The following is a 27,483-nucleotide window of genomic DNA, read 5'->3' as shown; positions in this document are numbered from 1 at the left end:
GCTTGAGATTCTCTCTCTCCCCTCTCTCTTTCTGCCCCTCTCTTTCTCTCCCCATCCCTTTCAAAATAAATAAACTTAAAAAAAAACATTTCTTCAATTGATTTCCAGTTCTTTGGTAGAACTCTAAAATTTATAACCCCTAAATTCATTTATGGCTCCCAAATTCATATTTTCAGCCTCACTCATTTTTCTAAAATGCCCCAATCAAACACGCCCCAGACTGAACCACGAATCCCCTTCACCACTTCACATAACCCACCTCTTCCTTAGTGTTCACGCTTTTACCACATGGAACCCATTCATTCAGCTGATCAGGCCACAAATCTTGGAATTGTCCATAGCTTTTCTTTCCTTCATACTCCTCATTCAAGTTAACAGAAAATCCTGTTGGATTTACTTTTAACCCATAGCACAATTTCACCGCCTCCCACCACCTTCATCGCTACTGTCTTCGTACCAGCCACCATTTTCTATCCTCTGGGTCAGGCTAATAGATTCCCAACTGATCTCTTTCATTCCTCTCTTGTTCTATTCTTTGTACGGCAGTCAGAGAGAACCTTTTAAAACGATTGTGTTATTTCCTTGTTTGTATCCTTTCACACTTAGGGTAAAACCCTCACCGTGGCGTATAAGGCTTCACGTGATCTGGTCTTCATCGGCCTCTCTGCTCACCTTCCTTCCTACTCTTCTTGATATTTCTTGAGTTTGCTCAGTACATTCCCACTTTAGGGCCTTGGCATTGGTGTCCCCCTGCTTCGGATCTTATTCATCTAGATATTATGATGGTTCTCTTCTTCAGTTCAGTTCACACGTATCTCTATTCAAACGTCGACTTTTCAGAGCGGACTTTCCTTACTGCTAAATTAAACTACTAAAGCAGTGTTCCCTCCCCATCTCTTTCTCTCAACCTTCTTGGCTTGCTTTGTTTCTTTCCACTTCTTATTACCCCCTGACACTGCCTGTGTGTGTGTGTGTGTGTGTGTGTGTGTGTTCATTGTGTATCTCTCCTATTAGGATGTAAGATTGAAAAGCACGTGGAATTTTGTCTCATTCACTTTTGTGTCCTCAGTGCCTAGAACAATGAGTGCCTGGCAAATTGTAAGTACTCTTCAAATCCGGTATATATGAATGAATGTGATGATGGTAAAAAAAGGAAATTTACAAGGGATGATAAGATCATACATGGATGTGACATAGAATGAGGTATCAGACAAGGAAGCAAATATGTGTTCTGGTGAACATCTATAAATAGAAAAGGCAGCTGTGCAAATGTGGGTGACAGAGTTCTCTAATGCTCTCAAGACAGTTGCACACCCCTCCTTCTGAGCTGACCCATGTGGGGTAAACATAAAAGCTCTATTGAAGAAAAATGTTTTTCATGTATAGTTTGGTTTTGCTTTTTCCCAGAGAAATGTGACCAGCAATATCCCATTTATCTGTGTGACAGATCTGGTAGGTAGTTGGACACGAGAGATGAAAGGAAAGGAATAATACCAGTTTTGTCTTCGTGAAAAGGCAGTGAAATGGAGAGAAGTCTTGTGACATACCCAGCATGATAGCAGCACAACTAGACGTGTAATTGATCCTCCTGATTTATTACTGATCTCTGCTTCCAGAACCTCAGGGGGGTGGGGGAGAGACGTCTCTGCAGATCTGTCCAGAGTGGATATGTTTTCTCTTGTATCTCCTCAGCCCAAACCACCACCTGTAATTCTCATCATGACTCCCTTAAGTTCTAAAGTGTGGGAAGTAGCCAGGTATGAGGAGAGAGTAGGTGCTCTATACATATTTGTTGAATTGACAAACTAGTTGGTAAGAGCAAAGGGAGTAAGAAAGCAGGTTCTGTGGTGTGTGTTCACATGTGCACAGGTGCAATTCCCAGTGATTTGGGCATATGTGAAGGAAAGGAATTTAGGAGCGCCTGGGTGCCTCAATCAGTTCAGCTTCCGACTCTTGGTTTTGGCCCAGGTCATGATCTCACAGTTCATGAGATCTATCCCCGTGTCAGGCTCTGCACTCACAGCATGGAGCCTGCTTGGGATTCTGTCTCTCTGCCCCTCCCCCACGCTCACATGTGCACTCTCTCTCTCCCCTCAAAATTAATAAACATTAAAAAAAAAAGAAAAGGGATTTGTGGCATAAACAGAATTGAAATCTATGGAATTGGGATGCAGGATTGAATGGAGAATTTACCTAAATTTCTTTGGCTTCTGTGTTTTTACTCTTAGTGATCTCTCAACTATTGGATTGCTCATATTTATGTCAAAGTATCTTTTAAAGTTTATAAACAAACTATATTTGTCAGGTATAACTTTATTGATGTCAGATTTCATTGTGTAATGTGTAAATTCATTCATGTTCTCCCACTGCAGTACAGGTGTATGATAAGATCAAAATGACAGTGACAGATGAGTTTGATGTGGCCTGCAGAATTCCTTCATTCCATCAGTGTAGGTGTAGACAGTCACCGGTCTGATGCCCCAGCCACAACATGGCATCTGACATTTCTTTCCCTCAGACATTGGCCCTCAGGCTGTTGCTTTCTGTGTGCTTCTCTGTCTCAGTGTCTCCGTGTTTCTGCCCCGTTTCACTCCCAACTCTTCCAACCCTTGTTCTCTTCTGGCCATTTGCCCCCGGTGTCTGATGCACAATATGTTCTGTTCTTTCCTTTATGAGACCTACTGGAGTACCGTGGGGCCTATGGGCAGTGCTGGACCTCACAGTTCTGTAGTAACCAGCTGTGGCACAAATACTGGAACATTGTGTTTGAGAAATAACTCGGCCTTGTTTCCTACTCAGGAGGAAAGATGGGGGGTGATGGACGATAATGCTAAACGGCTACTAAAAAGCTATTCCCAACCCTCTTGTCCATTTGTACCCTTAACTCTACAGCCTGAAAAGCAAGATACTTCTCCATCTTTCCTTGCATCTAGAGATGGCCCTGGGACACAAGGGGAGCGTGCTGGTGGAGAGAGAGGGGTGCTGAGAAAAGATTCTGCTTTCCTAAAAAAAGGAAAACAGTTGAGATCAATGTTGCCTATTCGCCTCTCTCCCGTTCTTTCTTCCTTGAATGCAGAATTGATGGCTAGAGCCACAGTGTCATCTTGTAACTGTGCGAGAAAGGTCAGGAGAATCAGATACATCAACCCTGACAGCAGTGACCTAGAGAACCTAAGCCGGTACTTCTTGTTAAGAGAGAAAAATAAGCTTTTATCTTTCAAGTGGCTGTAGGTGGTCTTACTGTTATTTATGGGTGAATGTAAGTCTAGCCTATAAACAGGTACTTCCTCACCACATCACAGCCTCCTTTACAGAGAAAATCCAGAGCTTTGTAAGCAAAAGTCTAGGGCTTCTTGGTCACCATGGAAGAGCTAAGATGTTTTTATTTTTTAATGTAGCCTAATTGGAGGATAGGGCTGAATCATTCAAGAGAAGGGAGGGATCTAACCTGAGGAAAGAAGGACAGTCCCAAGATTGGGAAGGGTGGGAAACTATCAGACCCCACAAATAGTGGGGCCTTGAGTGGCTCCCACACAGTGCCTTAGAGGGCTAGGACCTCAGATGGGTGTTACCAACATCACCAAGTGCTACAGTCCCAAGAGTAAAGGTAGGCTACTCTGTAGCTAAGTCTGGTTAGTAGAGAAGTTCATCATAAAGGATGTCTGTCTACCTGGCCGATGCTTGGAGACACCTGAGGAGGGACTGAAAATGGCGTCATGTGGTAAGTGGTAGAAGGAACACATGTAGCTGTGGCAACTGTGTAGACTCAGGGCCAGGCCTCCTGTTTACCTACAGGTTCGTACATTTTTGTGCAATCTCACTGTGGGTGGAGAAGGGATGGCAGTAATACCTGACCAGTGCTGGATTTTTGTCTGCCCTAATACATAGTGGATTGAGCTAGATTTAATTTTTTAACCTTTGTCTTTATATTTAAGGTGAGTTTTTTGTGACAGTATATTCTTGGGTACTGTTTTTCTATCGAATCTTTTCATTTATCCAAACAATTTTTTGTGATTTAACTAGTGTGTTTAGACGTTTGCATTTAATGTAGTTATGAGATGGGATTAAAATTTATCATTTTATAGTTGTTTTGTTCATTCCATCTCTTTCTGCCTCCTTTTGGATTATTGGAGTGTTTTGCTTGAGTTTTTTTGTTTTTTTGTTTTTTTTTGGTTCCATTTTATATATACTGTAGACTTACTATTTTTTACCTCATTTTCAAAAAATTTTAGTGCTTACCCTAGGATTTAAATATACATCTTTAACTCATCACAGTCCACCTTCAAATAATATTATAGTACTTTGTATATTGTTTAAGAGCCTTACAACAATATATTTCCACTTCTACCCATCCGTCCTTTCTACTATATGCTATAAAAACAAAACATATTGATACAACTGATCTTTGTTTTAGATAATCAGTTATCTTTTAGAGCAGCTAAGCTAAGGAAAAATAGAAATTTATATTTACCTTCATTTTTACCAGAGATCTTCATTTCTTTGTGCAGCTCTATGTACAAAATAGTATATTTCTTTCCAAAGTTAATAGAAATATTTTCCTAAAATTGTATAGGGAAAACCATTACATCATCCAAGAGACTGTTTGTCAAGGGCCATAGGAGACAGGAACTGATATCAAAATTTCTCCTTTTCAATGTATACATACATCAGATGGTTTGCTGTGCAATTGACCATTTTTCCTCTTTGGGAGAACTTTTTTGTATTTTTTGTAGTTGTGTATACAGTCTAAGCATTTATAGTCAAATCTCCTTTAAGACTCTTTTGGACCACATGTCATCATTACTGCCACCGAGTATAGAAATGTTTCAAAACATGTATTTTGACTATATTGTGTAACTCTGCATTTGTGACCTACTTACATGTTGGTACCAGTTTCCATTAAAATGACCTATGTATCAGGGGTGCCTGGGTGGCTCAGTCGGTTGAGTATCTGACTCCTGCTTTCAGCTTAGGTCGTGATCCCAGGGTCTTGGGATCAGGCCCCACATGGGGCTCTGCACTGAGCATGGAACCTGCTTGGGATTCTCTTCATCTTCCTCTGTCCCTCCTCCACTTGCACACGCACATGCCTATGCTTTCTCAAAACCAACCAATCAGCAAAGAATACAGCTAAGTAATATCTTTTTAACGGCCTGTGTATTAAACTAAACTAAAAGTCAGTTAAACAGGACAGAGATATTTTAAAGTCCTAAAAGCCCTGAGATCTACTGTTAGACATTTAGCCACTGAGAGATTTCAACACTATTTCCAAATTTATAGCACTTGTTTTTTGAACTGCCACTAAGAAGTGCAATATGGGGAAAATGCAGTGGAGCTTCCAAAGGAGGCCCGAAGGAGTATCATCTCCAGCCTCTGTGTTCCTCAATTCTCTGGCAGATGGCAGATTCACTTCTTTGGAATATATTTGGGATAGAAAATGAAGAGCTCTTTACAGGCCTTATTTGTTATGGTACAAGTTTGCAAATATGTAATTCACATTTTCTTGCATTTATTTGTCCTTTTTGTTTGTTTTCCTGTTGCTTTTGTATGTCTCGTATGTCATCAGTCTTACTTCAAAAGTAATATATAGCAGAAAAGGTATATACGCATTTTAAAGTAGCCATGTCCTGGGGTGCCTAGGCAGCTCAGTCGGTTAAGCATCCCACTTCGGCTCAGGTCATGATCTCATGGTTCGTGAGTTTGAGCCCTGCGTCCAGCTCTGTGCTGACAGCTCGGAGCCTAGAGCCTGTTTGCGATTCTGTGTCTCCCTCTCTCTCTCTGCCCCTCTCCTGGCTCTCTCTCTCTCTCTCTCTCTCTCTCTTTCTCTCTCAAAAATAAATAGCTCTCCCAAGACAGAGAAAGGGTCCAAGGAGCCGCCTCTGGAGCCAGAGCTGTCGTGTCCCCTCCTCTTTCACTTCCCGTCGCAAACAATAAAGGCTGTTCCTACAGTAAAAAAAAAAAAAAAAAAACAAGGGGGGGATGGGGCACCAGGTGGCTCAGAGGTTAAGGGTCGGACTCTTGGTTTCCACTCAGGTCATGAACTCTTGGTTTCTGACTTGGAGCCCTGCAGCGGTCTCTGTGCTGACAGTGCGGAGCCTGCTTGGAATTCTGTCGCCCTCTCTCTCTGCCCCTCCCCTGCTCGCTCTCTCTGTCTCTCTCTCAAAATAAATAAATAAACTTTAAAAAGTTAATGAACAAAGAAACATTTTAAAATATAAATCAATCAATCAATCAATCAATCAATAAAATACCCATGACCTGGATTAATGGTCCTATAAGCTGTCCAGATTTAAATGCATTTTATCTCTTTGTTGTTTCCCTTTGGGGAGTTCTGGGTCAACGAAGCCAACGTCCTGCATGTGGGTCTCGTAAGGCCTGTGTTCCAAGTCTTACCTCCTGAGCCCAGTCACCAGTCTTATCGAATCACCACTTCTAACGCCGTCTAGCCCAGGCTGCTCTAACGGAATAGCACACACGGGTGGCACAGGAACAGTATGCGTTCGTTTCTCACAGCTCGGGAGACAGCATCAGGGCGTCGGCATGGCTCTGGAGGGAGCCCCTTTCTGGGTTGCCCACGGCTGCCTTCTCACCGTGTCGTCTCATGGCCGACCCGGCAGAGGAGGCAAGATCTCTCCTGACCTGTATAACGGCGCCAGTCCCACTCACGAGGGCTCCACACCAATGACCGCATCTAATTCCAATCACCTCCCGAAGGCCCTACCTCCCCACACCCTCATATCGGGAAGTAGATGGATGGGGGAAGGAGGACACAAACCATGCTCCATAACAACAACAACAACAACAACAACAACAACAACAACAAAAAGCGACCTAAAACCTAACAGGTCAGAGCTCAGAACAAAAGATTAGCAGTGCCATAACACTGTCCAAACCACAGCTGTGACCTCCACAAGTAACAGGGCTATCCATCCACTCCAGCCCAGTGCACGGGGAAACTTCCAGTTGGTTCTTTTCCATCTCACCTTGGGAGGGGATATGCCACCTTTACAGTGGCAAAATGCTTTTTTTCTGATTGAAAAGACACTTTGGTTGCATATCCATTTTTATTTCCTGTTGGGGAATGTTCTCGAATGTGGGATAAGCTAAAAATTGTGGCAATGAGGAGGAGGTCAGTGCTCAGTTCTGCCTATTCTGTCCCCCTCTCCAAGCCGGCATATGGCATCTAAGGAGGCTTATCACATCTCATTCTTGGGTCCTGAACGTTCATTCTGGGACTGTGTTGGCTGACATGCAGTGGGAGAGGAGTGGCAATGTTTGCAGGAGAGTAGGCAAGAGAAGAGAGTGATACCTGCTCCTGAGAGAGGAGATCAGGGCTTGTCTGTGGGGCTGTCTGGAGAGGGGGTGGCTCTAAACTAATGACCCAGGGTTATCAGCTGCCTGGACCCTGGCTCTTTTCTTTTCTGAAGGTCCTGAATATGACCAGCCCAGGGCCCCCCAGCCTGGCTCACTGTGACTCCACTACTTCCTGACAGGCTTTTCTCCCTCTCCGGATTGTATCTTAGGTCAAAAACGTACGGCACAGACCACATTGGCCCTTACCTCCCCGGATGCAAGGTTCCATCGCTCTATCCTGCCTCCACTTTCATTGTAAATAAAAACGTGTGTGTATATCCTCTTAATATACAAACTTGATTTGTATTTTCAACTTTAAAAATTTCATTCTCAAGAACAGAACTAGGTAAGCCTTGCTGAAGGCCCAGCTGACACTGACAAAAATGTAAAAAGGATTAGGATTAAGATTGGAGTTAAGCAGTTTTTCTAGAGCCAGAATATGGTGGTTGCGCGCTCGTGTGTGACAGATGGGCACCGTGTGTGGGAAGAGCCAGGGAATGAGTTCTGAAGATTTGGAGCCTTGGGTGATTGAAAGAACAAGAACTTTCTTGTCTGGGTAGACCCGGTTCACGGCCATTCACTAGGGAATTGGTCAGCAACACAGAAGAGAGTCACGGTGTTAGAGAATGTGGAAGAGGCCAGCCGCTCCTGAGTCTGTAGCCCCTGCTCACACAGAATCTTCGCCCCCATCAGCAGCCCCCCTGGTTCTCTGTGCCTGGCCCCGAGCGGACAGCAACGCCAGTGCACCCATGAGAGGGCAGGACGGGGAACTGTCCTCCACAGTCACCAAGAAAGGGAACTCAAAGGCTGGGGCTTACCACTGGGGTCACACTGCCACTCAGTTCACACAGAGACCTGCAGCTCCTGTCTGTTGCAACCAGTCACCAGACCCTCCTCCTTTTCTGGGTTCCTGGGCCACATAAGACAGTGTTTACCAGAAACACCGTTGAGCCAAGCAGACGATTTACCTGGAAGTTTGTGAAGAGCTGAGTCCACAGCTCACAGCCGTAAGAATCAGCTCTCCCCACAAACTGACGGTGGCCTTGAGCTCTACGGGCAGCAGCGTCCCCCTTGTGAATTAGGAGAATAGATCTCATTGCTCATTGGGAAGAATTCCTCTCCTCTTTCCAGTTCTTACAGTCACAGCAGCTGTGTCACAGCCTTTTGCCAATAGCTGCTGCGTGTCCCACACCATCAAGGTCCATCGTCCTTGGGCCACGGCCACCTCAGCCCCTGTCGCTGCTGGTTTCACCATGAGAAGATGCCGTGTCACTGCCTATCACCTAAGCTGCCACCGGTTCCATAGAGACCGCATCTGCCACTGTCCCCTCATCAGCAGCCGGGGGCCCTGCCATAGGTTGGCCTGTCACCAGGCTCCACTGTCATCGCTACAGCCTCTGCTGTCTGTTGCTTGTTTTCTCCCTGATTAATAGAAAAGGAGAATGTTCTCTTTGTTCCTTTTCTAAGAGGAACGTGAGGCTGTTCACGTTAGGAGTTTTCTTGCACCGGCTGATTCCAGGTCTGCAGAGGGAGCAGATCGTTTACTGTAAGTAAATTACCTACTGGAAACTCTTAGAGCACAAACAAGGCAACTTGGGATACTAATTTTGATGAGAATGATCTATACCTCAAAGGCAAATCATCTGTTAGAGTCTCCTGAAGCATGAGCTCTTTTCAGCTAACAAGGTTTGAAGCAGCCTGTCCAGAGGCAGAGGGTTGGTACGTGATGTTTCTTCACCAAACCCCTTCAGGAGGTGAGAGAGGCTGAGCGATGCCCCAGGGCCCAGGCTTTGGTCAGCGCTAAAATTAATATTCTTTCACTTTAAAGACTTACCCAGTGAAGAATAATTTCTACAGCTCAGGTTGAGGGGTGTAGGGAAGGAAAGAAAAGAAATAGCTGATCGGCAGCCCTTCACGCAGGGGCAGGATCATCAATGGATGGGCGTAGATATCGATTACTTGAGTAGGGATGCAGCCCTTTCTTTGGGCAGCCTCCTCCACATATCAGCATGTAAAAGTCCTTAGCTTAGGGCCGTCAGCTTCACATAAAAGAAATCCTCCAGTCTGTGGTCTAGAGGGTATAATATAAGCTTGCCTCTAAGGATTCTGGGAGAGCCCACTAATTATTATTAAGACTTGAATTTGATACCCGCCAAACATGCCTTTTTCAGTATTCGGCGAGGCCTCCCCCTTTGAGGTTCGGTTTCTCCGGAGGGTGAGTTCCGCCCCAGCCTTCTGCAGAGGTGAGGGAGGGGTCCTAGGCTGGGGGAGCAGATGTTGAGTGTACCAGCTGCTCCTCTCTACCACTTTCTGTGTCTGGCCCAACCCTACACCCCTGCCTTCAAACGTTGCTGAAGACTGCATGCCTGAATCTTTCTGGAGCTCGAGGGCAGAAACTATTTCACTTCTTTTTATCTTCTCCCAATAGGCACTTAAATGACTAATGAGTTTTCAGGAGAAAAGACCTAAGTCGTTTCTTTTGTTCAGTCTATCATGTTTAACCAAAACCCCTCCTTCCCCCCCCCCCGCCCTTTGCTTTACAAAATTTCATCTTTAGCCTGTGTTTGTAACACACAAGAGAGTTGAGTATACTTTGCCTCAGAAATTGGAAATGGTATCGCAAAATGTATAACATTCTCTGTGGGCCCAAGGTGGTCAGGCAAGTCGACGCCTGTGGAAGGAAGTTACAGGAGATGTGGGGACCTCATGGGGGTGCAACAGTGGATGCCAAGAGGCGAAGGAGGCTGGTGAGAAGACACCACACTAGATATTAAAGGGTATTTTATGCCATATTGACAAGTTGGACTTAAAATATATATAGGACCACCGGGCCACAATACAATGAGGTAAGCCTAACATTTTAAGAGACACACACGAACTACCTCCTCAGCGACTGAGTGAATGGCCCCATGATGGTTTCCTCTCCCGTGATATTTGACAAGTAATTTCTTCAGCTCTTCCTCTTCCAAGACACCTCTTCATGACTGTATCAGTGTCTCGCGCTTCTGTGGTTTTTACTTGTCTGCATCTGAGGGTGACGCTGAAGCATTAACTCATCTCCGCCATGCTAAGTACACTCTCCACACATGCACAGAGGAGACCCAGCAGAGCTCCGTAGAAAGCAACACCGAAGGACACGTGACAACCAGCTAAGCTTCGAATGTACTGCTGACCCGCCACATGGATGGATCAGTGGAGCGTGGAGGCCTCGCAGGCTCGGGGTGTTTGAAAACAACCTCTGCCCGGGTCACCGGCTGACTATTAAGCGATGCAGACATAAAAGGAAACCCTAGGAAATCAGGCCGCGGGAAATAAAAATTACAATTAAAAAAATCTCAGCAGACACGTCAGCAGCTGCGTAGTGTGGGGGAAGGTAATTCCGCAGTACTACAAAAAAATACGTCAAAATTCATAGTTGCTACAACATTTAGTTAAAAGGTCCAGTTTTCTACAAAAAAATTATGAGATGTGGAAAGAAACAGGGAAGTGTGACTCATACTTGAGAGACAAAAGTATTTGATAGAAACTGACTTCTAGTCAGCCCAGATGTCGACTTTATCAGGAAAAGATCTCAAAGCAACTATGACAAATACGTTGAAATAATTAAAGGAAATATGACAATTCAACAGCTCAAGGATGTCAGAAGAGAAATAGAAACCACACACACACACACACACACACACACACACACACACACACAATTCTAGAGTTGAAAAAAAACACACTGACATTTTCCAAAAAATCACTAAATGGGTTCAACAACAGATTGGAGATGGCAGAAGGAGGTATCAGTGAGCTCCAAATAGAGCACTGGAAATTATTCAGTCTGAAGAGCAGAATGAAAAAAAGATTCAGGGTAAGTGAAGAGAGCCCCGAAGGCTTGTGAGACAAACATCAAACACGAAATAGGAATCCCAGAAAGAAACGAGAGACAAAATGGGGCAGGAAAACATATTCGAAGAAATAATGGCCAAAAACTTCTCAAATTTGATGGGAAACTTAAATCTGCAGATCTGAGAAGCTCAAATAATCATAAGTAGGATAAAATAGAAAAATGTCTATTACCTGGACAAAGAGAAACCCTTGAGGAAAAAAAAAACATATATCTAAGATTCTCCCCTTGTCTGGGTGTGGACAACTTGGTCTCATTTTATGTTTTAATGCTTATTTATTTTTGAGAGAGAGAGAGAGAGAGAGAGAGAGAGAGAGAGAGAGAGAGCATGAATGGGGGAGGGGCAGAGAGAGAGGGAGACACAGAATCCGAAGCAGGCTCCAGGCTCTGACCTGCCAGCACAGAGCCCGACGCAGGGCTCGAACTCACGGACTGTGAGATCATGACCTGAGCTGAAGTTGGACGCTCAGCCACCCAGGCACCCCTAGATGCAAAGACTCAAAACAGGTTGAAAGCAAAAGGATGGGAAGAGATACATAACGCAGACAAAGTGTATAGTAGCTGGGCGGGATATATCGTTCAAAATATACTCTAAGAAAACTATTTCTCATGACCTTTGATTGATAAGTCGGTCAAGATTTAATAATTGTAAACAGAGCTCTTTGGTCTGAGCCGTGGAAACAAGATGACGAAGGGGACATCAACGTTTGGAAAGCACCGCAATAAGACGCATGCGTTTAGCCGCCGCTGTGGCTTGAAGGCCTACCACCTTCAGAAGTCAACCTGTGGCAAGTGTGGCTATCTTGCCAAGCGGAAGAGAAAGTATAACTGGAGTGCCAAGGCTAAAGGAAGAAATACCACTGGGACCGGTCAAATGAGGCACCTAAAAATTACACACCACAGATTCCGACCTGGATTCCATGAAGGAACAAGAGGGCAGCTGTTGCAGCATCCAGTTCATCTGAAGGATTTCAGTGATTAGTCACACAATAAATGTTCTGGTTTAAAAAAAATTGTAAAAGAATATCTAAAATCGGCCCCCAAAAATATGAAGTCAAAACTGACAGAACAGAAAGGAGAGGGAGTTCGCCAGTTGCAGTTGGAGACTTCAGAGCTCCTCTTGTAGTGACCAGTGGAACAACTAGACAGAAAATTGGTGAAGACATAGAAGGTGTGAACAGAACAGCCACCCAACCTGGTCGTGTTGATATGTAGGGATCACCCTACAGATGTTGATGGAGACTATAATTTAGAAACTGTGCTGTATTTCCCCCAAAGGGTAAACCCAGCCCTAACAACCCACTTGAGACAGACCAATGAGGCAGAAAAGAAGGGATTAGAGCAAAGCAGGATTTCCAAGGGCCAGAGTCATGGAGACTAACCAGAATGGCGATGCTGAACATAAATGGAGCAGGATCCTTTCAGGTCAGCGAGGCAAATGATTTTCCTACTTAGAAAGAGAGGCAAAGCTGGGCAGACAAAGTTGGGGTTGGGGGGAATTGAGGCGAGGGGGTGGCATGAGAAGAAAAGCAGTTGAGCCCCAAGCTGCAGCTGACAATCCCAGGGCTGATCCCAGAAAATAGGCACAGAAGCAAGTGCCAGAAAGGAACCAAAAATCCTTCCTGAGATTCCACCAGAGATCGTTTGTTCCAAAGTATCACTGCACCAGAAATCTGAGGAGCTCCATCCAGCCTCGAACGCCATCAGGCCAGACGGCGTGGAGGCCAAGAAACAGCACCGGAGCTTGGCAAACTCTACAAACAGAGCCAAGCTAAGCAGCCTGGACCTCGGTGAGATTAGGATTAAAAAAAAAAAAAAAAAAAAAAAAAAAAAAAAAAAAAAAAATCTATGTAAACCTATCCATTTCTCTGCTCTTATATTTGCTTGCTTCCCCTTCAGTGTTTTGTTTGGATTTTTAATTCCAATCAGGTCCCAGCTGAACCAAGGGGGAAAGTGATTTCCCACACCTAAATCAGGGTAAATAATGGAAATGCTGCAGAAGCACGCAGGGTGGCGATGGCCTTAGAGCCAGGGAATCGTTGGTGGCCGAGAGAAACGGTGGGGAGGGGTTCTGGACCGCAGGGCACACTCCTACCTTTCTTCCTAGGGATTTCTACCTTTCCTTTGTGCTTTCTCTGGAAGTTTGTGCTCACGCAGCGGCCTTGGGCGTGAGGCCTGTGACTTCCCATCGTCCGGCTGGAGAAACAAACAAAGAATTGCCTCTATGGAATTGTGGAATGTTTATTATTCTAAAGAAAAGCATCTGTCTTCTCTGGCAGGAAATCCTGCCGTCATATCTTAGAACGGCCCCTGAAATAAATAGTCTTCAGTGCCTTTATTTAGTTTTTTCCAGCTTTATTGACATACAGTTGACATGTAACATTGGTGTTATGTTCATTTGAGATCATTTGAGATCTGTATATATTGTGAAATGATCATTTGAGATCTGTATATATTGTGAAATGATCACTACAATTAGATTAGTGCCTCATATTAAGCCACAGGTTATCTGGAAGCACAAGGAGGTACGTGACCCACTGGGGGTGGGGCCGTGGCCGAGTTCATAAGCAGTGCCCACAATTGCTCAGGCTGTTAACATGGCCACGGAAGCAAACCCACTCCCAATCCTGGATCCTGCCCTGTCGTTTCTTCCTTCTCCTTCCCAGGGAGTGGGGTCTTGGAGATCACAGCCTTGAGGAAAACACTGGGACTCAACCCCACAGATGATCCATGGAACTCGTGGACAAATATTGTTGTGAACTTCTGGGATGTGTAAGAGCTTTGAGGAAGCCAGAGAAAGTTCCCATAACTCAGCTTGCCCACCAGCTCAGCCAGTCTCACTGACGGGACACACGGCTGGCTGTTCGCTCAACTCTCAAATTGCCAGAGGTTGAGGGACATTTTAGAAGTAGATTCCTACCTTTAAGAAAGATACTTTTTCTTCCTTTGTGTTAAGATGTTATATGTTGCCTTTCCTTAATCTCTTCTGCAGAATGTAAGCAAGTCAAGTAGGACACTAACAAAAATCCATCATAATTTTCTGTGACTAATATGTCAGTATTTACATTCCTACTTCCTGTCTTTCTCTTCTTTAATTTTTATTTCTGGGCTCACTTTTCAGAATTTTCCAAGGTGAATTTAGGAACTGAATGTAGACTTTTTCCTTCTGTTTTTATTTGTCTTCCTATCTTTCTCCCTTACAGTCTGTTTTGTAACATAGACTTACACACCCACATCAGAAGGGAGCACGCTTATAAGTATATATAGGACCATCTCCGAGGAGCAGGTTTAGAGTCTAACTGAGAAAAAAGATCTTGTTCCTAAAAAGAGCAGACTGGAGGATTTTGTGATTAAAATGCAAAAAGAAATCTCGACAAAAGAACTTTCTGACCCTGGTAGTATAGAAGTTAAATGGTACAAAGACCAAAGGACACAATGAAATCTTCATCTCTAGGAGACCAAAGCTGGCATAAGATTTCTACAAGAACTTCTCAGATCCCTGAGTGATTCAGATCCCTTTTTGCTTTAAAGCTATATAATTTTGTAACACTATCACTAATTCTGCATGCTGGAGTTTGTTATCTGATGTTTTACCAAATATGACTTCCTTTAAATAATAGAAAATGTGTATTTTAGTGAGATCTAAAATGATTCATTGTCAAATTAAAGAAGGGAGATGTCTCTACCAAAGATCAGTGTAGCTGATTTTACTGCTTTCCCTGAGGCAATATGGTTTTACACAGCTATATTGCTGCCTTAGGGAAAATTGTGACATTTCCCTCTATTTACAAAGAGTGGAAACTTAACCAATTACTTGTGAACCTTGCAAATTTTGTCAAATGTATGTTTACTAAACAAATGAATTGTTGTTTTGGACAAGTAGAGAGAGATTTTTAAGGGTCAGGCTTGATAAATGGCAGAAGCCCACGTAACTGCTGAGGACCAGTCTGGCAGGAATTGGCAATGATAACAAACTGAACAATGAAGGTCCATTATCTCAGAGTTCACAGAAGAAGGGCTTGGCCACTGGCCAGGTGTATAATCAGTCTATTTTAGTCTTTATCACACAAACCAATGGGGTTTTTTTCAAATAATAGTAAATTAGGTGTGGCTGTTTTCTTTCTTTCTTTTTTTTAAAAAGGATTTCCTGACAATCTGCCTGGAAGTTATGATACTATCTTTGTGTATTTTCAGAAAATGGTACATTATGCACCTATGATAAGAAACAATGGGTCTTTGGTATCAGCTTTTTGATTCTGGGTGTTTGGGGAATTTTATTTTCAATGGTTCTTTTGATTTCATTAGTCTACATCAAGGCCAACTTTACCTTAGTCCACATCCCTTAAAATCTGTGCTTTGTGATGCCCCATTACAATAAATAAAGAGAGCCACAATGTCTATATGGCAGGTTGGCTTCCACTTATTCAAAGAGGAGCGCAGAACAGACACAGCACTGCCACCCAAACCTCACCTACAATACATACTTGCGGTCACACACATAGGTCTTTGAAACCAAATGTCTGTATTTATCAGCACATTGCAGTCATTGCTGCCTAATTAACTTCCCTTGTTGTCACAATATACCAAAACTAAAATTTTAATTATTTCTTGTGGGGAGAAAATAGTCCTCAATCTCAAATCACTCAAGGTTCTGTTTATTATTGAAGCTGCCATAAAGAAGCTGAGAATTTATCGTTTAATATGAGTGAGAAAATTCATCATTTTTATTAGTTGGAGATACTATAAAGCCTTTGAAAATTTTACAGAAAAAAACTCAAAGATGACTTACTCGTATGTATTTGGTGCAGAAATTAAGGTTAAATTAAAGTAATTGCTCAAACCTTCAATAATGCTCAAAATATTTAAAAATTCAACATCCATTACAAAACTCTCGGCAAAATACAAATAGAAAGGAATTCCCTTAATCTCATAAAGGACAACCAATAGCTAATATCATACTTAATAGCGAAGACTGAATGCCTTTTCCCTACCATTGGGAATGAGGCAAGGATATCTGTTCTCACTACTTAAGATTATACCAGAGGGGCGCCTGGGTGGCCCAGTAAGTTAAGCGTCTGACTCTTGAGATCGGCTCAGGTCATGACCTCAGAGTCATGAGATTGACCCCTGTGTGGAGCCCCTACATTGGGCTCCACATGGGGTGTGGAGCCTGCTGGAGACTCTCTATCCCTCTCTTTTTTTGCCCCTCCTCCACTTGCACATGCTCACAGGCTCACTCGCTCTAAAAATATAAATAATTAAATAAAAAGGGAAAAAACATAAAAAGACTGTACTGGAGATCTTAGGCTATGCAATAAAGTAGGAAAAAGAAATAAAAGACACATATCAGAAAGGAATAAAGCTATTTTTATTTACAGGCAACATGATCACCTATATAAAATCTGATGGAATTACAAAAAATGTACTAAAATTAATAATTGAATGTACCAATGTTACAGGATACAAGATTAATATATAAAAATCAAGCATATTTCTATATACTAGTGAAGAACAATCTCAACTTGAAATTTAAAAATCAATGCCATTTATAATAGCAGCAGAAATATTAAATATTTAGGGATAAAGCTGTCCAAACATGTTTAAGACCTATACATCAAAAACTATAAAACATTGCTTAGAGAAATTAGAGAAGACTTAAATTAATGGAGACATAAAATGTTTTCATAAATTAGAAGAATCAGTATTGTTAAAATATCAATTCTTCCCAAGTTAATCTTTAAATTCAGTGAAATCCCAATCAAAACCACTAATTTTTGTCTTCTGTAGCTTTTCATAAACTGATTCTAAAATTTATATGAAAATGCAAAGTACCTCAAATACTCAAAACAAGAAATAAAGTTAATAGATACACACCATTTGATTTCATAATTACTAGGGGCACCTGGGTGTCTCATTCAGTTAGGCATCTGACTCTTGATTTTGACTTAGGTCGTGATCTCACGGCTTGTGAGATCAAGCCCCGAGTTGGTCTCCGTGCTGATAGCACAGAGCCTTCTTGGGATTCTCTCTCTCCCCTTCTTTCTCTGCCCCTCTTCCACCCACAGTCTCTCTCTCAAACATTAAAAAAATGATAAATCTGCAGTAATCAAAGTTGTGCAGAATTGGCATAAAATAGACATTTAGGAAGAGTTTCTAGAAATAAATTCAGTTGGTTTTCTACAAAGGTACTAAGGCAATTCAATGAGGAAAGGAAAATCTTTTTAATAAATACTACTAGAAAATTTGGATAACTATACCCTTCAAAAATGAACCTCAAAATCTACTTCACATCATATGCAAAAATTAACTTGAAATCTATTATGGTATAGGCCTAAATATAAAATTAAAGCTAGAAGATGGGGCGCCTGGGTGGCGCAGTCGGTTAAGCGTCCGACTTCAGCCAGGTCACCATCTCGCGGTCCGTGAGTTCGAGCCCTGCGTCAGGCTCTGGGCTGATGGCTCAGAGCCTGAAGCCTGTTTCCGATTCTGTGTCTCCCTCTCTCTCTGCCCCTCCCCCGTTCACGCTCTGTCTCTCTCTGTCCCAAAAATAAATAAACGTTGAAGGAAAAAAAAAAATAAAAAAAAAAAAATTAAAGCTAGAAGAAATCATAGGGGAAAACCTTAGTGACATTTGGTTTGTTAAAGTGTTCTTAAATATGACACAAAAAACACTAAGTGAAAAGGAAAAAAAATAGTAAATTGTACTTCATCAAGATAAAAAATTTTGCTCTTTAAAAGACTACCATGGGGGCAGCTGGGTGGCTCAGTCAGTTAAGCATCCAACTCCAGCTCAGGTCATGATTTTGTGGTTCGTGAGTTCGAGCCCCGCATTGGGCTTTGTGCTGACAGCTCGGAACCTGGAGGCTGCTTCGGATTCTGTGTCTTCCTCTCTCTGCCCCTCCCCTGCTCACATTCTGTCTCTGTCTCTCTCTGTCTCTCAAAAATAAATATTAAAAAAAAATTTTTTTTAAAGACTGGCATGAAAATGAAAAAGCAAGCCACACACTTGGAGAAAATCTTTGCAAAACCTTTATCATACAAAAGACTTTATCTGGAATATAAAAATATCTCTTATAAACCAATCAGAAGGTGACCTTTATTTAAAATGGACAAAATAATTGAACAGACACTTTAGCAAAGAGGATACATGGATGACAACACATGAAAAGGTCATCATGAGCCACTAAAGAAATACAAATTACAAATTAAAATCATAATGAGATATCACTACACAACTACTAGATTGTCAACAATTAAAAAGGCTGACAATATCAAGTGTTGGTGAGAGTAGGAAAAAACTGGAATTCTCATACACTGCTGGTGGAAATGTGAACAGGTGCAGCCACCGTGAAAACCTGTTTGGCAGTTTCTTGGTAAGTTGTACACATACCTATAATTTGACCCAGCCATTCCACACCTGGACATTTACTCAAGAGAAACAAAAGTACATTCTACACAAAGATTTATACATAAATGCTCATGGATGCTTTGTCTATAACAGCCAAAAACTGGAAACAACTCAAATGTCTATGAATGCTCAAATGGATAAGCATATTATGATATAGGAAACACTATTCCATGGTGAAAGCGAAACTATTCATACATGTAACAGCATGAATGAACCTCAGAGTAATTATTCTAAGCTGAAAAAAGCATGGCCAAAAAGTACAAGGTGAATGAGTTCATTTATATAAAATTCTGGGAAATGCAAACTAATCTGTAGCAACAAGAATCTAATGCAGTGGTTGCCTGAACTTCGGTTGGGGGAAGTGAGAAATAGATTATGAAAATGTACAAGGAAACATTTTAGAATGGTATTAACATTCAGTATCCACATCGTGGTGATGGTTTCATGAGAGTATAAATATGTCAAAATGTTTTATACCTTAAATATATGCAATTTATTATATGGATATTACAGCTCAATAAAGCAAAAAATAATAATGCTTTGTTGAGCACTGTTCTTTTCATTCCTCCCACTTTGTTCATGAGTTATGTAATGTTAGCAATCCAAGTTTGCTTCTGTTTCACCCAACCTTTGAAAATTTTATGCTTACAGTATTTAAATGATAGAGGGGCACCTGGGTGGCTCAGTTGGTTAAGGGCCCGACTCTTTTTTGTTGTTTTTGAGCGAGAGAGTGAGCACGTGTGAGCACGAGCAGGGGCAGGCCAGAGAGAAAGAGGGAAAGAGAGAATCCTAAGCAGGCTCCACGTTCAGCACAGAGCCGGATGCGTGGCTTGATCCCGTAATCGTGAGCTCGTGACCTGAGCCAAAATCAAATAAGTATCTGACTCTTGATCTCAGCTCAGGTCTTGATCTCAGGGTTGTGAGTTCAAACCCTGTGTTGGGCTCCGTGCTGGATGTGGAGTCTACTTTTAAAAAAAAGTACAAAAGTTATATTGTTAAGTAAAGATTATATTTAAGGTGTCTAAATGTGATTTAATAATATCTTGTCATTAAAAGTTACTTGAGAGAAGGTGGACAATATTTTCAAAATTTTAAGTGTATTTTTTACTGCTTAGGAATAACAGCCACTATTTTTGTTTCCAGACCTTCTCATGCATGTAGAAACATAATAATTTTTAACTGGGATTACATTGCATGTAATGTTTTATATCTTGATTTTAACATGTAGCATGTTAAATTTCAGCACTTTTACATGTAATTATATTTTACATGTCATTTCAAAAATGCAATTTTTCTGTTGTATACTAAACATTACATTGTAATGGATAGGCCATAATTTAATTTCTCTTTTTTTTAACTTTTTTTTTTTTTTTTTTTTTTTGGAGAGAGAGAGAGAGACAGAGAAAATTAGCAGGGGAGAGGCAGAGAGAGAGAGAGAGAGAGAGAATCTTAAACAGGCTCCATATTTAGCTTGGAGCCCCATGTGGGTACTGATTTCACAATCCTGAGACCATGACCTGAGCCAAAATCAAGAGTCAGATACTCAACTGACTGAGCCACACCCCTAACTTTTCTTGTTTGGGACATTTAGGTTGTCCTCAAGCTTGCACTAATATGTATAATGCTGTGTTAAACGTATTTGTATGTGTGTGTATTAAACCATTTCCTTATTTTTTAGTGTAAACTCTTAGACATAGATTAATGATCAAAGAATATGAATACAATGAGGACTCCTGATATGGTGTCAGACTTTTTTTCAGCAATACTGAACCAACTTACATCTCATTGGAAATACATAAAAGTAAATGGTTACTAGCTTATCTTACCATATTCTTCAAAGTATTGAAGCCTAGAGAGCTTTTAAATTTTAACACCATTTCCCCCCCTCACTATTTAAGGAAACAAGGAAATTCCTTGAAGGAAACCATCATTTTGATATGACATCCTACTTAAAAGATATGAATCAGCTTTTCAAAAAAGTAAAAACCAACGCATCCCTTTTATGAGAGTAGTATCATTAACATTCGTTAAGAGTGCATTACAATTCTTTGTCAATCTCACAATTTTTCTTTTGCTAATAGACAAATTACCTACTATAGTCTCTGATTCTGATACACGAACATGTAAAAATTTGGTAAGATGTTTAAGGCACAGCTTGTGAAGTGACAAATTCTTCTTTCTTTTTCACATAATGTGTCTGGCTTATTTCTTTTTCACTTAATTATAGGTCTCCAGTAGAAATTATCACCTGGTAAGAAGTGACAATTACTTAGCTACAAATACCAAGTATAATTTTATAGACTATACTAGTTAAAACTGTGAAGAGGCATTCTAGGATCTACACCTGTTTAGATCTCTGTTTTAAATAGATTTTTAGATGAATCTATTTTTAGATATTTTTAGGTAAGTCTAAAAAATAGATTCCCTGCTTTTTTTTTTAACTTAAAATTTATTTTTTGCTTTTTTTTTTGAGAGACAGAGAGAGACACAGCATGAGAGGGGGAGGGGACAGAGAGAGAGGGAGACACAGAACCCAAAACAGGCTCCAGGTTCTGAGCTGGCAGCACAGAGCTGGATACGGGGCTCGAACTCACGGACCATGAGCCGAAGTCGGACACCCAACCGACTGAGCCACCCTGTTGCCCCTAGATTCCCTGTTTTCTAATTGTGTTATATCAGGGACAAAACTCAGACACAGGTTGAGTGCTAGAGCCTTTTCATTTTTGTGCGCGAGTCTTCTGGGTCTTTATCTGATGATTCTGACCTTCACCCACATGACTGATGTGTACCTGATGGTCCAGCACCAATGTGTGGTCTGACAGTCTGTGATGCATTAGGACCCCTGGCCCTCAAGATAATTCAGACAAGGGTCAACGTCCATAGGATAATGCTAGATCAGCTTTCAGTGGGGGTATTCAGAAAGAAAAATGGTTAAACTGCAGACAAAAAAAAGTGGCACTAGTTGAGGCTAACAAGTGAATAAACATGCCATGAATAAGGTCTACAGGAGCCTACTCAGGGAAACAATCCAAACTGTGATTTGAAAGCAAATACTGTGCATATTCCCTAGCTAATGCAGTCTGTTATAAAGACGTGTTGGGAAGATGAGGAGTGGCCTCGAAAGGGTAGGGACAAGTATGTGACGTATGTGACGCCCCGTGCCCTCCACAGTGCCTGGTTCTTGGCAGGTGCTTCGTAAAATGTTGCTGAATGAGGAGGTGCTGCTACCTTGCAGTCCAGAAAACAGACAGAGAGTAAAGCAACAGCAAAGGAAAGACACCTTGGTTTGCATGTTCGTGTGAAGAATGACTTGACGGATGTAAAGACTGGCAGTCTGAGTTTTCCTTGACATTTAAATAAATCGTACCTGAGGCTTTGACAGCCTGCTTTGTAAGTGTCTGTATTTTTTCCCATACAGACTTACAGAGGAGACTGGCTGGAGGGCGAAGAAGGATGATGCCTTCCTCATCAAAGGAAGCCGATCCCGGAGGCTCCAGCCCTGGGAGTAAATGAGAGATGGAGGAACTGGATTGTCCGGATCCAGTTTTTACCAAAATGATGGGCCAGAGAAAAGAAGGAACCTTAGAGAGTCTGACCTAGTTACATTTGCATCCCAAGAAAAACGAGTAAGTGGTATAACTATTAAGCTTTTAAGGCTGCTTCTAAGTTTGAAATTTCTCTATGATGTTATTTCAACCCCTTATATTCTTTTCTTCTTTTGAAGGCTGTAAAATTCCTCAGAAACACTCAGAGTCATTTTCTGGCACAGAGAAGAGGAAGGGAGGGGGACACCATGACACTCTTTTCAGCGTCCGAGAGAGACAAAAACTCAGCTGGAGAATGTGGGGCGATGGTAGAAGAAAGCTAGGGTCACACTTGGACCCTCTGGGAGAAAAGGATGAATAAAGGGGCCAGCCTGGCAAGGAGACACGAACCCAGGCATCTGCACTAGCCGGAGAACCTGGCCACTTACGGTGCTGCTAGTTTCTGGGTAGGAATGATGGGTGTGCTCTGTGGTGGAGAAGAAAAAAATCAGTAGGTTTTTCCATCAGATACTGACATGTTCTTTAAGATCATGAAGTTTCCTTTCCTGGAAAATACCTTCTTGTAACCCCACGCTGATTTTACAACTCTCTCATGATTCGGCATGGAAGCCCGGTTTCCCGAGTGTAGATCCTGACCTCACTGATGACCAGGTATGTTACTATTTCCATTTGTTTCCTCACACATAAATTAAATACAAGAAAAAGAAAGAAAGAAAGAAAGAAAGAAAGAAAGAAAGAAAGAAAGAAGAGAGAGAGAGAGAAAGGAAAGGAAGGAAGAAAAGAAAGAGAAAGGAAGAGGAAAGGAAGGAAGGAAGGAAGGAAGGAAGGAAGGAAGGAAGGAAGGGAGAGAGAAAGGAAGAGGACAGGAAGGAAGGAAGAAAAAGGAAGAGGAAAGGAAGGAAGGAAGGAAGGAAGGGAGAGAGAGAGAAAGATAAAAAGAGGGAAGGAAGGAAGAGAGAAAGGAAGAGGAAAGGAAGGAAGAAAGAGAAAGGAAGAGGAAAGGAAGGAAGAAAAGAAAGAGAAAGGAAAGGAAGGAAGGAAGAGAGAGAAAGAAAGGAAGAGGAAAGGAAGGAAGAAAAGAGAAAGGAAAGGAAGGAAGGAAGAGAGAGAGAGAAAGGAAGAGGAAAGGAAGGAAGGAAGGAAGAAAAGAAAGAAAGAGACAGAAAGAAAGAGAGGAAAGGAAGGGAGAGAGAGAAAGAAAGGAAGAGGAAAGGAAGGAAGGAAGAGAGAGAAAGAAAGGAAGAGGAAAGGAAGGAAGAAAAGAGAGAAAGAGGAAAGGAAGGAAGGAAGAAAAGAAAAGAAAAAAAAGAAAAAGAAAGAAAGAAAGAGGAAAGGAAGGAAGAAAGAAAAGAAAAAGAAAGCAAGCAAGAAGGAAATAGTACCTTCCAGTCACGTTCGTTGTGAGAATTCAATGAAATAGTACCTGCAAAGCTCTTAGCGGGTCACCGGGCCTAGTGCAGCTGGTTGCTAACTGCTGTTGTTGCTACTAGCCGGGTTGTGCAAGCATCTGGGTATTGGGCCTTGAGTACCCAGGGGCGCCCTGGCTTTGTCGGTGAGGGGGTAATCCACATTTGGTGTGGTGTGGCAGAGACTGCTAGGTTGTGCCAGACATCTCTGAGGTGACACTTGAGATCTCTCGGCCTCGTCTCAGACTTTGGCCTCTCGTCTGGGCCCAGCCTCTGCGGTACTGACTCTACGTGTACCTGACTTCGTGCAGATGCTAATGATGGTGACGCCCTGCTTGCTGCGCCATCTGCCTACCGTCTCCCTTGCTGAGGCTTCCCTGTTGAGGGAATGGAGATGCCCTTCCCTTTTCCTTTACCCCCTTTCCTGGCTTTAATGCGAACACAATGGCTGGAGCTGGGGCAGCCCTTTTGCCATGAGGCAGAAGCCGTATGGTGAAGGCGGCCGAGCGTGGTGACAGCGGGAGCTGGGGTCCTTGGTGAGTGGGCAGGGCGCCACTCCAGCTCCAGACTGCCTCTCTGGTCATCATTTTGAGAGAAAAGCACATTTCTATCTTTTTAAAGGACTGTTATTTGGGGTTTTCTGTCATTTTCTGCTAAACTTAATCCTAACTGTTCGAGTAGAAAATTGGCGTTCTGTATGAATGAAATGAAGGGAAAGGAAGAAAAAAGATAGCATCAGGTGTCATTTTAGATGCATTACATACGGCATGACAGGATCCAGATGTCAGTGTTTTTACCAGTACATTGTATCATCTCTTACAAATTTAGATTATGTGAGCCAGATGTCCAGTGACCCGGTCACCTTTGAGATAACGGAATACTGACCTTCCAGAGGAGCATAAAACAAACAAAACACTCTCCGCTCAGAAAACTGGCCTGTCAATGCCTCTCATCTCCATGAACACACAGGGTTAATCACAACAGTATTTACTGCGGGTCCCACTCTGTGCTAAGCCCTCCAGTTAGAAAACCCAGGAAATCTCGCTCTGTGAAGGATATGTTTGAGAGGGTCGGAATGCTGGCCTGGGATTTCATTTGGGAAGTTTACCAGCCTTCCAGGTGAGGACAGTAGCCGAGTTAGGGAGGAGAAGGTGGGACGTAGGACTCTTGAAGAGATCAGCAGGACTTGGTGACTGATGGAAAGTGGGGGCTGAATGGGTTCAGAATTACTCTCCAGCTTCTAGGATGGATGACTGGCTAGGAGACAGTTTTACAAATTGCAATGGGACACATACAAAGGAAGGGAGGGAGAAAGCAGAGGGAGGAAGAGGTTTAGTAGAGAAGGTAGAGAAGATGATGGATGGGTGCAGTCCTGGGCATGTGAAGTCTGAGGTGTCCCTGGGCACCACGTGGAGATGCTCAACAGGAGACGAAAGATTGAGTCTGGAGCTTAGGAGAAAGGGCTTAGAGCACTTTTCAAACGATTTTGTAATTTTTGTTTGTGACGTCGCACTTCTCAGTAGACTTTCTTGCTCATCTTGTATTCTCAGCACTCGGCACTGAACCTGCAACATAATCAATGCTCAATAAAAATTGGTTTAGTGATTGACAGATTAATGAATGAATGACTTTCAATCAGTCAAAGAAGATACAGGTTTTTGCCATCTCAGGTTGAAACCCCTGTATGTATTCCAATGGAAACACGATTACAAACCTCAGTCGGTTGCGGAGAATCCCTGTGTCGTGTGTTACGTTTGAATAAACTTCTGCAGACTAGCCTCAGAAATGAACCGCCCTTTAAGTCATTTCCACAGGAAAAAGAGAAAAAACACCTTTAAAATTCCAAAGTAGTTTACACCATACTTTTGAACCAAAAGGTCCTTCACTAGTTGGGAGGGTCATTCTTTTTTTTTTTTTTTCCCCCTGAAGAACTTATCAGAACATCCTGCACATGTGTCCCAGAAGCCACCATATCTAACATAAAGCCGAGAGTCAGAACACCGCATGGTCACCACCTCCATGCCTCAGGGCCGCCCTTGTTACCCTCTTTCCGAATCAGGTTGCAATGCCCAAAGAAAGAATTTTGAGGAGACGAACAGAGGCACAGCCCAGTGACTTGAAAAGTGTTCCCGAAATTAATAATTGGACTAGATCAGGGACCCAAGTAGATTTGCACAGGGCCTACGGTTTGCCCCTTTCTTCACACATAGTTAACGATAATCGCTAGATATTTCTCAATAAAGCCGGCTCTGACTCTGAAAGTCTCTCCAACTTTTCTGTAAGCCTTGCATTTATATCTTAACTTCTTCAGTAAAAAAGCATTCATACATTCAATTGCTAACTTACTTTTCTCACTGCTTTTTCTTTTCTTTTCCTGGAGCGCCTAGAAGCAGCCTGGCAAAAAGCCACTGAAGCCTTGCTCGCCCCTCTGGGTAAGGCTTCTAAAGAACTCTGGTCCACAAGCGAAACCTGGCAGGCCACAGGCTGACTGGCAGGGGTTAGGGTGGACCGCAATGACTAGCTTCTTACGTCTCATATCGGGTAAAAGCAATTGACAGTGGAAGTTGCTTTTGAACTGTTTCAGTAATGGCTGTTGTACCAGCAGCATTCTACAGACAAAACAGAACCCACAGATAAACACGTAAGAGGAGATTTATCATAGGAAGTGGCTCATGTGGTTACGGAGGCCAGGAAGTCCCAGGAGCTGCTGTCCACCAGCTGGACAACCAGGAAAGCCAATGGTATAATTTAGTCAAAGTCTGAAGGGTCGGTGATGTCACTCCCAGTCCAAGGTCAAAGGCCTGCGAGCAAAGGGGCTGTTGGTGCAAGTCCTGGAGTTGAAGACCTGGGAACCAGGAGCTCGGAAGTGCAAGAATGGGAGAAGATGGAGGTCCCTGCTCAAAAAGAGAGAATTAGCCCTTCCTTCCCCCTTCTTGTTCCATTTGGTCCCCTGACACGTTGTTTGATACCTACCCGCATTGGTGAAGGCAGATCTCTTCACTCAGTCTCTTCAATCGAATGTTAACCTCTTCCAGAAACACCTTCCCAGACATACCCCCCCAAATTTTTTTTAACCTGTTATCTAGGTATCCCTTAAACCAGTCAAACTGACACATAAAATTAAACCTCACAGATGTATTTCAGGAAATAAGTGGCCAAGTCACAAAGTAAATAAGCCTGCACAAGAACTTTGTCATTTAAAAAAATTTTTTTTAATGTTTTACTTATTTTTTAGACAGAGGCAGAGCATGAGCCTGCTCTGGGTTGTGGGGGGGGGGTGGGGGGGTGGGGAGGGGTGGTGGCAGAGAGAGAGGGAGACACAGAATCCAAAGCAGGCTCCAGGCTCTGAGCTGTCAGCACAGAGCCCCATGCGGGGCTCGAACCCATGTATTGTGAGATCATGACCTGAGCTGAAGTCGGGCGCTTAACCAACTGAGCCACCCAGGTGCCCCAGTAATTTGTCATTTTAATACAGTTAACTATGCCTGGATATCATATATCACTAGTGTTGACCAAAAAAAAAGTTGAAAAATATCAACGATTTTCTTTGCACTTAATAAATGCATTGTGTCGATATTCAGAGCTGAGTACACCAAATTGAGAGCAGCACGTAGGTTGTAATTAACATTAAATTTGGACTCAGGAAACCTAGATGTTGGTCTCACACTAACTCTTTGAGTCATTTCATTCATTCATTCAACAACTATTTCTTGAACAGGGTATAACGCTGTGGACACTGTGGTAAGTGTTAGGGAACAAAACTGAAAAGAAAGTGACACTGTAGCTCCATTTATAGACTTGTAGGCTAATAGAGAGGACAGATACCAATTAAAAAATGTATGCATTAATAATACAACTGCTCTGAACTACCACAAAGAA

At 42.5% G+C, this 27,483-nt stretch overlaps 1 long non-coding RNA gene, 1 other non-coding gene and 1 pseudogene across 2 annotated transcripts; 2 read left to right on the top strand and 1 right to left on the bottom strand.

Annotated features, from left to right (window-relative positions):
- The first annotated feature begins 3,305 nt into the window (after positions 1-3,305).
- On the top strand, positions 3,306-22,891 carry LOC116738334. Its single transcript, XR_004344154.1, has 3 exons — positions 3,306-3,721; positions 22,072-22,279; positions 22,378-22,891. It is a non-coding gene; the product is annotated as an uncharacterized LOC116738334 (long non-coding RNA).
- LOC115524472 lies at positions 11,683-12,250 on the top strand (annotated as a pseudogene).
- Positions 22,892-25,981: 3,090 nt separating the features above from the next.
- Positions 25,982-26,115, bottom strand: LOC115526645. The gene has a single exon (XR_003972694.1). It is a non-coding gene; the product is annotated as a small nucleolar RNA SNORA52 (small nucleolar RNA).
- Between the last annotated feature and the right edge of the window lie 1,368 nt (positions 26,116-27,483).

This window comes from Lynx canadensis, chromosome D1 (genome assembly GCF_007474595.2).
Source record: "Lynx canadensis isolate LIC74 chromosome D1, mLynCan4.pri.v2, whole genome shotgun sequence".
In the NCBI taxonomy this organism is placed as follows: Eukaryota; Metazoa; Chordata; class Mammalia; order Carnivora; family Felidae; genus Lynx; species Lynx canadensis.
This window is presented reverse-complemented; position numbering and strand designations above follow the sequence as displayed.